The sequence below is a fragment of the Etheostoma spectabile genome, chromosome 7, assembly GCF_008692095.1.
Source record: "Etheostoma spectabile isolate EspeVRDwgs_2016 chromosome 7, UIUC_Espe_1.0, whole genome shotgun sequence".
NCBI classification, from domain to species: Eukaryota; Metazoa; Chordata; class Actinopteri; order Perciformes; family Percidae; genus Etheostoma; species Etheostoma spectabile.
The window spans coordinates 6,398,533-6,412,450 of NC_045739.1; the positions used below are offsets into that span (position 1 = coordinate 6,398,533).

At 39.4% G+C, this 13,918-nt stretch overlaps 1 protein-coding gene across 1 annotated transcript in view; it reads right to left on the minus strand.

Annotated features, from left to right (window-relative positions):
- pcbp4 (poly(rC) binding protein 4) overlaps positions 1–11,824 on the minus strand; it is a 30,366-nt gene extending 18,542 nt beyond the window's left edge. The window contains exon 1 of the mRNA XM_032521952.1: positions 11,376–11,824. The gene's annotated coding sequence lies outside the window, so the exon portion shown is untranslated. The remainder of the gene's footprint in view (positions 1–11,375) is intronic.
- Between the last annotated feature and the right edge of the window lie 2,094 nt (positions 11,825–13,918).

The window sequence follows — 13,918 nt, forward strand, 5'->3', positions numbered from 1 at the left end:
CATAAACCTATCATCTTGAGTGCAAACACCAGTGTTTGCACTCAAAGTGTGGCTCATGTGCGTATGCTGTGTGCACGCAGATAAGAAATTCACTGTCATCATTCACTGAACATTATGTGCCACTATTAAACTAATGGCCGTGTTCTAGTTCATTTCTCTGAAACTATGTGCTAATACTGTGTCTTACTGCATTGTTGACTGAATGATTATTCACGGAGATCAAAGACATTCAAATGAACCGAGGACAAATCAAAGCCGAAATGAAATACATTTTTGTCATCAACCGCCTGAAAGAACTTTGAAACCAAGTATCTTAGCAAGGAACTTCTTCATTAGTTTGAGTCGATGTGATATTGATGGGTATTCATAACACAGTCATAATGAAGCCCATTGTGTGTACAGGATATTGACCAGAAGCACCAGCAGTGTCAGCGATGTTGCATCTTATCAGAGCTTTGGGGTCCTAACAGTATGTGGGTGGCCATTGATGACTAATACACAATCTGTGTGTCTTCATCAATTGACAAGCAGTTTCTCTTACCGCATGTTGAGTGATTGGTGAAATTGGATGCCAAAAAAAATAAAAAAATAAATCACTTCCTTTAGCTTGGCACCCATTTCCTGCAAAGTTATTTAAATTCAATTCAAAACAGTTTTCATTAAACTAAAAACGTGTGGATTTTCTTTGAGGTCCTGGTTTCACAGTCTCTCAGAGTAAAAAAAAACACTTATGGGTTGAATTTATATGCAAAACTTAAATGAGTAGCATCTGCAATGTTCCCAGAATGGGGATGTGGCAGTGGCTACTTGTTAATAATGTGACATACGGTCAATGTGTGAGTCACCTGGCTGCTCAGTCTCAGCATGATGTATAATGAGTTCATGGAATCATTCATGTTTCCTCTTGATTTATATTTGCTTACATTTGTCAGGACAGGGGAAGTAGTTATATTTGTAGGTAGTTTATGTGACACATAAATATAGCTACACTATATGTGTGATGAGCAGAACGGCATGGATGGTTTTCTTATATTTGCAGAGGATGTGACAAATGCCTACAAATGCTTTAATTTACGGCTGCCACTAACAATTATTTCCTTTATTGATTAATCAGCGGATTTTTTAACTTTACTATGTCAAAAAATAACAATCACAGTATACCATGGTGGATGTTTCAAATGTCTTGTTTTGTCCCAAAAACAGTACAAAACCCAAATAAATTCTGTTTAATGACACAGAAATCAAAGAAAAGCAGGACATTTCTCCGAAGAGAAACTGGATCCAGAGAATCTTTGTCATTTTTATTTAAACAAGGTTCCGGTATAATACTATCATCAGAAGCGCTTGTTGGAGGGTCAAATAGCGGAAACCCCTTCCCACCGCACATTTCTGATGTCACATCAGCAGGTGTCCAACCAAGTTTGTTAGGTCAGCCAAACTTATTTAAAAGAAAATAAAACAAAGAGAGTCTACAGCCGTGCTAGCGCCTCTTTGAGGCTGTACTTTGGCACATTGGTGCTTTTAGCAGAAAAATGCTAACGCCAGAATGCTAACATGCTCACAATGGCAATGCTAGCATGTTGATGTTTGCAGACCGTATTTGGGCATTGTCGAAGTCATTTGAATACATCATTTGGAAACCATAGATGTTGGAACACATCTATCTGGTGAACGTTTCAGGTGTTTCACTGGATAAATGAAAACTGTGAGCTGCTGATAGCACTGGATGAAAAGGTAGGGGATTATTATCTGGCAGCAACGTTTTTGTTCCAAAACTCATGGCAATCCATTCAATTGCTGTTGAGAAATTTTACTGATTTTAATGATGCATTTAAGATATTTAAGCTATCAGAGGAATCCTTTATCACCATGGATCATGTTAACACACATATTCAGTGACAAACGCTCTTCTTCTTTTTCACTCATCACGGCCACTTGTCTTGTGTTGTTTGTCTGCCAAGCGCATTCCAACCAGCCTACAGAGTCACTGTGTATCAACCCACTGCTGCAATCCTCCTGACGCCGCCTGGCATATGTTTGTCTTTTCTAAATCTGCATGCTGTCTGTAGATTTGGTGAGCTATGTGAAGAGATCATGTTTAATAAATGGGTGTTATTTTAGATGAGGTCCAATTCCGAAGAGACTTGTTGTAGGCAGGTTTATTGCTTTTGCTTAGTGCACAAGGCCATCCCTGCTTCGCTGATTTATTCATGCACTGGATGCTTGCAAAGACACATTATAATGCTCACACACATCCTTCTTAAGATCCTACAGAGCTTGACTCTCTGTGTGGCATTTAAATTCCTCTCCATGGCCTCAGCGCAGTCTGACATGCCAGTCTGTCAAAATGTGGTGGTAAGTGGAGCAAAGTGTCGTTTCCTGTTTAGATTGCACCAAATCAAACTTTTTTTGAGAGAGATGCTCATCGGATTGACTTACAAAACTATCAGTTAGAAACTCATCTCCATACAATTTCCATAAATATCAAACAAAGCCCAGGGGTGTGACTGGAGATAAATAAATTAAACATTTTGCCTGCTGTTAGCTACAGATATACCGTAAGGCCAAGTAAAAGACACAATGCCTTTAATCTTGATCGATGCATCCTGAACACGTGTTATCGCAGAGCACATTTGTGCAACCCGTGGGCTAACTTCGTTATGTTTAGGCACTAAATGGCATGGCTAAAATGTTAGCATTTTATTGCATTAGGAGCTAATAGTTGGAGGGATCATTATGTGCTGCTCTGTGGGTTGATAACAAGGCATGTGCTCTGTGTCTGTGTGAGGGCGGTGAGTCTCTGAACTACTCATTTCCAGAATCCCAAGCAGCAGCGTTCCAGAATGAACACAGCCCCTCTGTTCTAAATTAGACCTGGTAACTCAGAACAGGGAATTAGCAAAGTGTAGACTGCAGTGCCAGGCTGCCAAAATACAGTCAGAACAGGAGAAAGAAGCAGCGAGCACATCCAGTGTTCTGCTCCTCTGTCACGACTGTGTCTTACTGAATCCAGTATGCAGGAGCTTCTTGTTACGAGTCACTGCTTGTATTCATCTTTATTAAGCATGACTTTGGGACCAAATGACTGTCGCAAAAACAAATGCCTCTAAGTTTAAACAATAATAAAGGAGAACTACGGTTTATTGCAATTTGGATGTTCTATTGTTGGCCATCATTTTTATTCAGTTACGATGAGACTACTCTCTCAAAGCCTTGTGTGGCAAGAAGCAGCCAGGTTGTAAACAAGCAACAGCTAAGCCAAATTATCTAAACTACTTTATTTGGAGGAAACACCAAAAGTGAGAACATGCTAAATGCTTTTTTTCTGAACTATGCAAACTACACCTCTATCCTCTATTGCAAATAGTCAAAACATATGTAGTTTGTGCATGCATTGTAGTACTCCAGGGACTAATTTGTGCTGAAAATAAAGCAATTTGACGATCAAAAGAAAAAACATTTTGACAATTAACAAATAATTGTTTCAGTATTTTTTCAGTTCATTTTCTGTTTTAACACAGTATATCTTTACCATAAAATATCTTTACATTTTGGACTATTGGTCCAAAAACATGACCTTAGAAGACATTATCATGGATTCTGGGTATTCATTTTTTAACTACTTTGTATGTTTTCATGGACTAAAAATTAGTTGCAGACTAATGCCAAATATAAATACAAGTTTAGCATAGCCCTCCCGTAATACACAATTCAGAAAATACATTATACAACTATTGTACAACTTCTGTGATATCAGAACATTATGATTAGATTTATGTAACATTAGATTTATGTAACATGATAAACAATTTACCAGATATAAATATGTAGTTAACTGGCTCTTATAAGTACAATGCTATAATTACAGATAGGAATCATGCCAAAAACTACAAAAACAAGACCCACCGAAATATGTGATAAACCTGGACTTATCCTTTAAGATATTGAGATGTGTTTTCGTTGGTCTTATCTCCATGAAGCATACATCAAAGATGTCACGGATAAAAGCAAACAGCGTACATCCCTTGACAGCCGCCAGCAATATTTTTTTTTATTTTTGCAATGTTTTCAGGAGCATCCACCCCAGAGAGTCTATCGAGATGAAAAGGATGTTGCAAGAGGTGAGAGACCATTCACACATATAGAGACAGCCACATTCACAGGTCTATGGGCACTAAACAAAGCATACACAAACCCACGTACAGCTGCTGGGATGAAAGAAGGCAACAATTCTCACATACTACAAACACGCAGACGCAGAAATCGCCCTGTTGGAATACAAGGGCGAACAGGCTTTGATCTGCTGAGAAGTTCCACAAGAGCACTTTTTTTTCTGCAGCTATCTGTCATGAGCAAACTTAAAGTACTGCCATGTTTGAGTCCATGGAATGATCACATACAGAACAAGAGAAGAGGACTCTATAGGCTCCTCTTCACTAGTGGTCAGCCAGGCTGAGTTGTTGCCTTCAAACTTAAATGAGATCCTCAGAGAACAAACACATGTGGACACATCCATGCATGAAAGCACAATAGTACACACACAAACACAACAAGAAGCCATTTGGAGTTTCTGTCTATAAACAGTGGAAATTATTGGACTAACACATCTAAAAACGGCACATTTAACCCTTGGATTGTCTTCTTTTTTGAGACCCTCTTGTATCCCTCGGGTCAAATTGACCCGTGACTTGTATTGGGTTTTAAAAATAATTCTGAAATTTAAAAAAATGTCATAATCTATTAACAAATGTTGTCTTTATCTCAATTTCAAACTATTGACATAACATACAGTATATGTTAAGGGAATGCAATCAGTCTCTCCTAGAACACAATTTAAAATGGAAGTGTGATTTGTTTTTTGTCATAAGGTTTTAATTCATGTTAAAAATCCACTATGTGATCATTCTTATCTTGGAAAAAACATAAGTGGTCATATCTAGAATAATTTTCTGAATTGAGGAATACATGTTTATCATAGAAAATAAGGTAAGGCCATTCATTTTCAGGTAGAAAAAAAATACTTATAATACCATTTTTTTCTTGTAAAAATTTGAAATGGGTCAATTTAACCCGAATACCATACAAGGGTTAAAAGAGTCTGACTACTTATATTTCAGCATAATTACGACTTTATACAAAGGCTTCTTGATGAAATGAACTCAACATGCATGTGAATAAAATATTCGTAGAGGAGCTGCATGTTTGGTTTAGCTTTAACATAGCATCACAGCTAATAAGTTACGCTGGGATTAATCAGTAATATTGCTATATGAGTCGAGCTGCGTGGTTATTTTAACACAGCTGAGGGAAGACGGCATATGCAACCTAAAATGCTAGTGCAAATGAAGTACAATTTAAAAAAAAATTCGATTTGGTACAAGGGAATATATGACAGATTTTTTTCCCAACTAAACCCTGCCTACTTTGAAAGAAACGAGACAGGCAGAGAGGGCTTTAGTTGTGAAAGAGGAGAGGCTTGAAATTAAACAGCAGTGTTTCATCTCTTAGCGTGTCTGTCTTAGCTCTGTCAGATATAATGGGAGGGGTCATCCCTCGGGGCAGAGGGGACTGTCCTCTCCTATCAGCCCCTGGCTTCATCTGGTGTTAAAGCACGATGGGGGTGGCTGCGGTGCGAGTCGCCTGTCAACCACAGGGCCCCAGAGAGACCCTATCAGACCCTTGGGCAGCATGCTGCTCTTGGAGCCAGTTTGGCTTCCCTGCAGCAGGGAGGAGGCCAACAGCCACTTCCACTGCAGCCACTGCACCGAAATATATATAATAAGATCACATGATAAGATTACCCTAAAGCAGGGTGTTTTTATTCCATAATTTTTGGCGTTTAAACGAGCGAATGAAACTACAAGATTTCCTGCAGATTATGTAAACAAATCCACTGAAAAGTTGCAATGAAGTTTCTAATTCAAAGTGCTGGGACAAAATGACTGATGTAGGAATTTCTAAGCATCTGCCAGAACTGTGTGGGATTTCTGGCTGACATTAAGAACTTGGAGCACCATGCAGTTAGTTATTAAACAAGACTCTTATTTATAACAAACGGCTGTAATGTCTCCCTTATTCCCTAAACATAGTTTTCGACTATATCAGACCTAAAAAAATCACTTATCTATACACAAAAGCAGATTATTTATCTTCATCATAACAACTGTCAATCCACTTTCTGCAATGTGACGAGAGCTCAGGAGCCCAAAATGATTGACGTCAAAAACAGTTGCATTTTTCAAAGACTGTCATATCTCAAAGTGGCGCAAATCCTTACTTCTTCTTGTCACAGCGACTTAGGATCATGTCAATCTGGCTACAGAATAATGCTAGCTAATGAACAGCAATGTAAGTGACACTCCATTATGGCAGTCTACCCTAAGCAATCAGATTCTGTGACTGTCAGGATGGAGCAGTATTTAGTTAGTCCTGGCTCAATGGTTATTAATAAGTGTATACCCTTGAAAGAACATGGCCACTATGTGAGAAACATTCATTGATCAAGTGTTGTTTTCACAAAGGATCCCATCTCCTCATTAGGTAAACCCGAAGTTCCTTCCTCTTTCTCATTATTGCCAGCAGGGATGAGAACAACACAAACATACAGATAATGAACCTTACATGGCCGTGTTTCTGGGCTGTCAATTGTTATCTCCCAAGTGGCGGCTGGTTCCAGACACACAGTGACACTTTCTGAGCCTTTATTTACACTCGCTTCAGTAAGCATGGGGACAGTGTGGCCCAGGCCCATACAGTATACTGCACACTTGTCATTTGACTCTCCTTATCTCAGTTTAGGGCTGACTTTCATTATCGATTAATCTGCAGATTATTTTTTCTTTATTAATCGTTGGATATGTAAACTATCAGAAAATATTAAAAAATGAGTCTTTGTTGTGGTCTTCAAATTCCTTGTTTTATCTGATAATCGGTCCAAACACCAAAAATATTCAAATTACTATTATATATGCCAAATCATCACATTTAAGAGGCCAAAAACTGAGAGATGTATGGCTTTTTTGCTTGAAATATGACAGAAACAAAATTTTGTGCAGATCTGTTTTTTTATATATTATACAGTATGATACAGTAAATTTCGTAAAAGCTCTACCTAGCTTTGTTCGTCATGTGCTGCAGTGCTGTTTTCATTCAATTATACAGTTTGACTTCTCCAGAGTGTTTATGCCTCTGGACCCCACACTGGAATTTTCTGGTCATTTGCCTTGCCTTGACTTACAATGGCATACTTCTTATTATTAAAGCGCTTCTGTTAGAACCATATATCATTCTGAATGGGGTTTCTTGGCATGGTGGAGAATACACTTTGGCAGGGTATTAACTCTAGCTTTTATCCCATCCCTCTTGCTAGATGAAGGTCACTCTCTCTATCTGCAAAATGACTTTCTCTTCTCTTTCATCCTTGCTTTCCTCCCATCCTCCACACCAGGGCATGAGTCAGAGAATCTGACACCTCAGAGAGAGGAGAGAGAAGAGAGAAGAGAGGAGGGAGACAAATTGAGAAAGGAAGGGGGAGAGATGGGGACAGTTGGAGGCAACAGAAACGAGTTGATCGATATTTTAGAGAAACAAGAAACCTGAAAACATGTTGACTGGCCCTGCATGCATCCTATGACGGGCAAGACACTGTATCAAAACTGTATTATATGTACACTGTATTAAAACCATCAATTAAATGAATCAAAGCACAGTTAGTGCAGGAGCCCTTCATGGTGGCGTACAGTTTGGCTGCAAAGAGTATTAACAGCATCACTACTCTTAAAGGTCCAATGTGTAGGAATTTCTCTAGCATTGAGATCATATATCGCAATCAACTCTCTTGTACCACACAGTTCCAAGAACGTATTACAGATAGCCTTCACGCTACAAAAAGACGGTATTTTTTTGCTCATTTCAATATCCTTTTTCTTTTTCTGGGCGAATAAGAAGACTCCTGTTCCTGAAATTTGGATTCTGAATACATATGGTCCTCCATGTTTCCGTCTTCAAACTAGCCTGGGACGGGAAGCGACGATACTCATTAGCAGATTAGCAGCAACTGTGTTTATTTTGTGCCAGCGAAAACGCAAAAGGCGGATCAGCACATCCTGTATGTTCCTTACCGGCTAATATATTTCAAGATGGCGCAGGAATATGGAGGGTCTACCCCAGTTTATGCAAATGGAAATGTAAAATGTCAAGCCAATAGGAATACTTGGAATTGATGGTGGTGGTAAATATTCATGAAAATGGACAAGTTTGTGAGCATACAACACCGATTTTGATAATGAATAAACTAAACACGTTACACACTGGACCTTTTAGCTAGCCGAGTTGCCAGTGTGTTATTTGGTATACAACAGTACCAGTGCATGTTGAGCTGAAACTACATATTGCATAAGCTGCTCAACAAACCAAGCACAAACCCAAAAATAGTGCAGTCGCTGTTAAATATTTCAGGCACTCGGCAGCTGAAGAGGGGGATAAAAGACTTCTCTCCTTGGTTGCAATACAAAACACACACACACACACACACACACACACACACACACACACACACACACACACACACACACACACACACACGCACGCACGCACACACACACACACTGATGCAGATGGCCAATTGAAAGAAAACCTCCATTTAGTTTCATGTAGAGGGATTACTGTCCCAAAAGCAGTCTTTTAGGTTATTCACTTAACATACAGCACTGAGGCACTGTAGTGGTGTAGTTAGCATATACCTATCAGTATTTCTTGAGTCAAATTAAAGAGGGCATGAAAGCTACTCTTTGATGGTAACTTCTGAACTACATAAATTACGCTCATGAGACTCTTTGCGAGACACAACAAGAGAGTCATGGGGCCTGCTGAGTCAATCTTTGGAGCTCAGCACAGAGCTATCTTTTCATAACAGGGACAGCCTGTGGCTCTGTCAAACACTGGGTCAGTCTTAAGAACAGCAGCGAGGGTCACATTCTGCTTCAGAAGAAAGGCTCTCTTCATAAGCAGAACAAGAAGATCCAAAACAAAGCACGCTACACTATTTGCATGGAGACATCACAACTATGCATATGATTAGGTTTCAATCCTTTCTTGTAAAACACAGCCTACTTCATGGTAAAACATAACAATAATTAACTAATATCTATTTCATTCGACAAAGCTGGAAAAGAGGGAGCTGAGCCTCAAGAGTCTATAGTTATTAGATAGTGACAAGCACAGGTTAATTGCTCAAATGCAGGTTAATTGCTACAAGGGATTTGTTTCAGATATTAGAGAGGAAATTAATTTGTATCACAACAACGCTCCTGTGACAACAACATCTAAATTAACGGCTGAGGGAAGATGATCATACTGACTTGCCTCGTAAAACATACGAGTACGAGTCCAAAAGCACTATAATTGACTGCATTTTACACTTTACATGTTTTGAGTCAACACTGTGTCGATTTAGAAAAGAAAACAATTTAGGACTAATTTGATATTGACATGACTTAAGTAATCATGGGAATAAAATGTTGTTAAAGACTAAATTATCTGGAAAGCTCTTCCTGTACTCTCCTCGTCCGTAAAAGGTGATTAAATATCCATGATCTCACTCTCTGCAGAACTGTTTAATAGAGCAAAGCTGCTGCACAGGACTGCATTTACTTGATGACTTCCAAACTAAAACTAAGCATTGTGCCCTCACCCCCCCGTCCAGTCTGCAAGAACAGCATCTTAGTAGATGAGAGGGATTATTGGCAGTTCCCAGACGTTGAAGCAGCATGTGTAAGGTCTGGCTTCTGTTATTTATGAAGCCTCTTGGCCCCAGCCCTCACTCTGCAGCAGAGATGCAGGTGGGGTTTCATTATTGAAGATGCTCTTCCACTTCTTATTAGATCTCTGACTCTCAAAGTGCATTAAGGAATTGCATTTGGACAGAGAGTCAGCATGATGGTCTGTCTTTGTGCCCCCTGGAGTTGTGTGCCTCTCACATCAGCCAAATTGTATGTAATTGTATGTATTTCCTTTTCAGGTATAAATAGTGTATTTGCACTCAAGCAGACATCATCATACACAGAATTCTAAAATTCTACTTGTTATTGAGCTCTGTTTTGGGCTTTGGAAGATAAATCTGAATCTCCTACTTCTTCAGTAAAATAGTCATGTTATGCATTACACATTAATTAAATCTTCCACAAACAGTTAGTGATGTGCAATTCTCCAATGTGTCTTATTTATCTTTGCCTTTGTTTGAGTGCTGCACATGCAAGATTCATGAGCACCCCTAGGCAGAAAGGAACATGATTTCCTGAATAAATCAGCTGGTCCACTATCAGCTGCTTTTTTTTTTTTTGCAGTCAGGAGTCTAAAGACAATCCCTCTCCTGAATTTCACATGGGCCTAAAGTGGATAAATGTAGGGCATACAATGCAAAACATATGAGTGTTATTAAAACTGGAAGTGGAAACATCCATGCCATCATACCAGAAACATCAATAATAATTTGCATAGAAACCCAGAGTATTGACAAGCCTGTTTGTACCCTCTTTGCTAAATTAAAATAATCTTTCAAATAACTAGAGTTTCTGTCTTTAAACAGTGGTAATTATTGAACTGACACAGCTAACAACTGCACATTTAAAAGAGTCAAAAAAATTATATTTCAGCATAATTACGACTTTATACAATGTGAATGTCTGGCAAACAAAATATTTGGAAACTGTATAGATAAATCAACATGCCTGTAAAATATTGTGTTTGTATACTAAACTGCCCTTTGCCATGTCACTCTATTGGTAGAATTAAGTAAAACATGTCCAGCCAAATAGCATCTGGACTGAGTTTTTCATTTGGGTCAGCTTAACAAGACAGTTGTTCTATACAATGTAAGACTAATGCAATTAGGCATCTTGGTGAATAATGTTGCTGTCACACACACACTCGCTGCCTCAGCACCAGCAATGATCTCTGTGTTCAGGACTGGCCTGGCGAAACGGGGTCCACTTTCTATCATGAAACCGTCAACACACAAGAGACCAATTGTCTCCTCACTCTTACTGTGTCCCCTGCTCATCTGGTGACTTTTGTGCCATATGCTGGATTTAACATTCACTTTATGGCTTCAGTAGCTACAGCGAATGAATCTGGCAGCTTACCCTACATACGTGACAACATAGACTTGTTTATAAGATTTAAATTGCCTGAATCTAGCTTTAATTCTGTGATGGTTCATTAAGAAATAAAAGCATGCCTCTCTGTTTGGTGTAATTCAAGCGACACTGAAAAGGATAGCGATCATCGATTAAGAATGTTAAGAGCTCTTTCAAGTTGAAGAATTGGGAACATGCTGTTCATAATTGTGCCTTTTCTGTATAATCTAAGTCACTTACCTGTGTTCATGTAAAAGGTCTCAGGCTGTAGTTCCCACTAAAGTATCCCCATATGTGTGTTGTGACCAGGCTTTGTATCCACATAGAGTCCAATGACGCGGACGTGTAGTGCGGACTGTCCTCCCGGTGTCAGCAGACTGGAGTGCAGGGCGCCTGTGCGCTGAGGAGGGTACACACACACACACACACACACACACACACACACACACACACACACACACACACACACACACACACACACACACACACACACTGAGGGAGATGCAGGCGGCGACCACCCCGTTCACCCTGATCACCATTAACCGAGGCAGATCGTGGGAGAGAACCGAGTGCTCTCTGGGTAAAAAGTCCTTTATGGCTCGGATGCCATCAAGCCTCCTATTGGGCTATGTTTGTATCCGCGCCTCGGCCGGTGTGGTGTGCTCCTCTCCCCACAGGACATCTACTGGGAGCGCGGCGCGCTTCTCCCTGTGCGTCGCACCGCAGATGGATACATTCACACTCATTGAGAATCTGTGCGGTGTGAAATTCATAGCATGACCGGGGAAATTTGCTGAATCAATCAGACTGTTCATTTGCGGCATTTGTCTGAATTAGTGGCTGTTTTAGTGGAGACACTGACAGTTTAAGAAATCATAACCACTGTTTTAAATATAGGCTACACTTAATGTACTAGGCTATATATCTAGGCTATGCCATTTAAACTCAAAACATGAAGATCCAACACAAATCTTCCCAATCTTGACTATATTTGAAATGTACAAAGCGAAATGCATTGGCTTCATCAAGGTCGGTGGCACAAATCTAAAATTGAACCTCTTGGCATTTTCTTTTGAAGTTTGTGGTGTGAATGAGATCAGTAACTTTCTCTCACATAGCGCCATCTAGTGTATGTATCTTGCTATTGCAAATGTTCCACCCTCACAAGTTTCTATATCAAGAAAAAAAGAGGTAGGCTACTGTCACGGATGTATGTTTGGTTATATTATTCATCATCATTCTATCTACGTAATAATCTATGTGATAGTAGCATGGTATCCTTAGCAAAGTGGGTGACATTATTTCTCATTGAGAAATGTGAAACAAACAACATTGAAGGGACACAGTGACATGAATCAGTCTCTTTCACACCGTACGAAGTGTGATGAATTTTCACTTGACAAAACGGCTCATTAATTTAAAGACATTGAAGGTAGACATCTAGAAAGCTCCCACTGATTCCTGTGGATGAAACGTCTGGGTAATTTGAGCGTGACATCTCCATTTATTTTACAAATTATCTCCAGTTGTTTCTCAGGTGCATCTTATTCACGGCAAGAGGATGGATGTGAAGTCATATTTATATTTGTAAACAAAAGGCCTCTATTCATCACTGCTAGACATGTTTACTACTGTCCCTGTAAGCTGTTACATTTTGTTGCTTTGTATGTCTGATGGTGATTGGCTGGGAGTCAGTAGAGAACCGAGAGGCTATAAATAAATAAGATATTTAAAGCAGATACATTTACACAGCTTGTTTTTGTCATCAGTTGTTTATTTCATGAATGTATGATCAACATTTCAATTTAGGGAGCTGCTGGATTCTAGTACAATGGGGTCACTTATCGAGATGAAAGGGAAGCAATTATTTAGTATGAGCACTCCAACCTTGACCCAATGCAGTGCCATAAAACCATATTAGACCCTAACCTTGATGGAAGACATCATACTGTATTATGTCTTAAATCTTATGAGAAGGAAACATAACTTTGAAGAAAGCCATAGAGTAATATGGCCTATTATGGTTTAATCTGTCACCACAGCAAAAGCAACTCTATGGGAGTTTCTACATAATGGCACCCTATGAATCCATCACTTATAACCATATAAAAGCTTTACTGAACAACTTGCTGTGGTCCATCTGGTCTAGTGTCAGAGTGATATGTTGTTTTTCAAACAGTAGGAGGTGCTGTGTGATTTCCAATCCATCTTGCAGAGACAGGGTGCTTTGTTTTAAAAAATAAAAATAAAAAAAGACAAGAAAAACCATGTGTGTGGGTCAGACCGCTGTCAACCATCATTCACGTTGATGTGGCCTTAAAGCAGCTAAGGTGCACTGTTGGATATGACTAAGCCATCAGCTACGAGAGGGAATTGTGATAGCATCCATACATTTGCCACACAAAATACATGGAAATAATTTAACACAGTGAGATCTGCACTGAATCACGGCTGGACAAGGTGAGAGCTCGACCATAGATATGGGATCAGATTTCCTTTCTACTGTGTGTGTGTGTGTGTGTGTGTGTGTGTGTGTGTGTGTGTGTGTGTGTGTGTGTGTGTGTGTGTGTGTGTGTGTGTGTGTGTGAGTGTGTGTGTGTGTGTGTGTGTGTGTAGATTTTGAATTTCTGCCAGAGTGATAAGGTGTGAGGGCAAAATAAAAATAATTACATGCTATTTTGGTTTAATTGTATGGTTTTGACACAGCGGCGATACACAACTGTATTTGGATCATTTCTAATTTAGTTTGGTTAAGACTGAAGTGCCTGTACAGTATGTGTTCT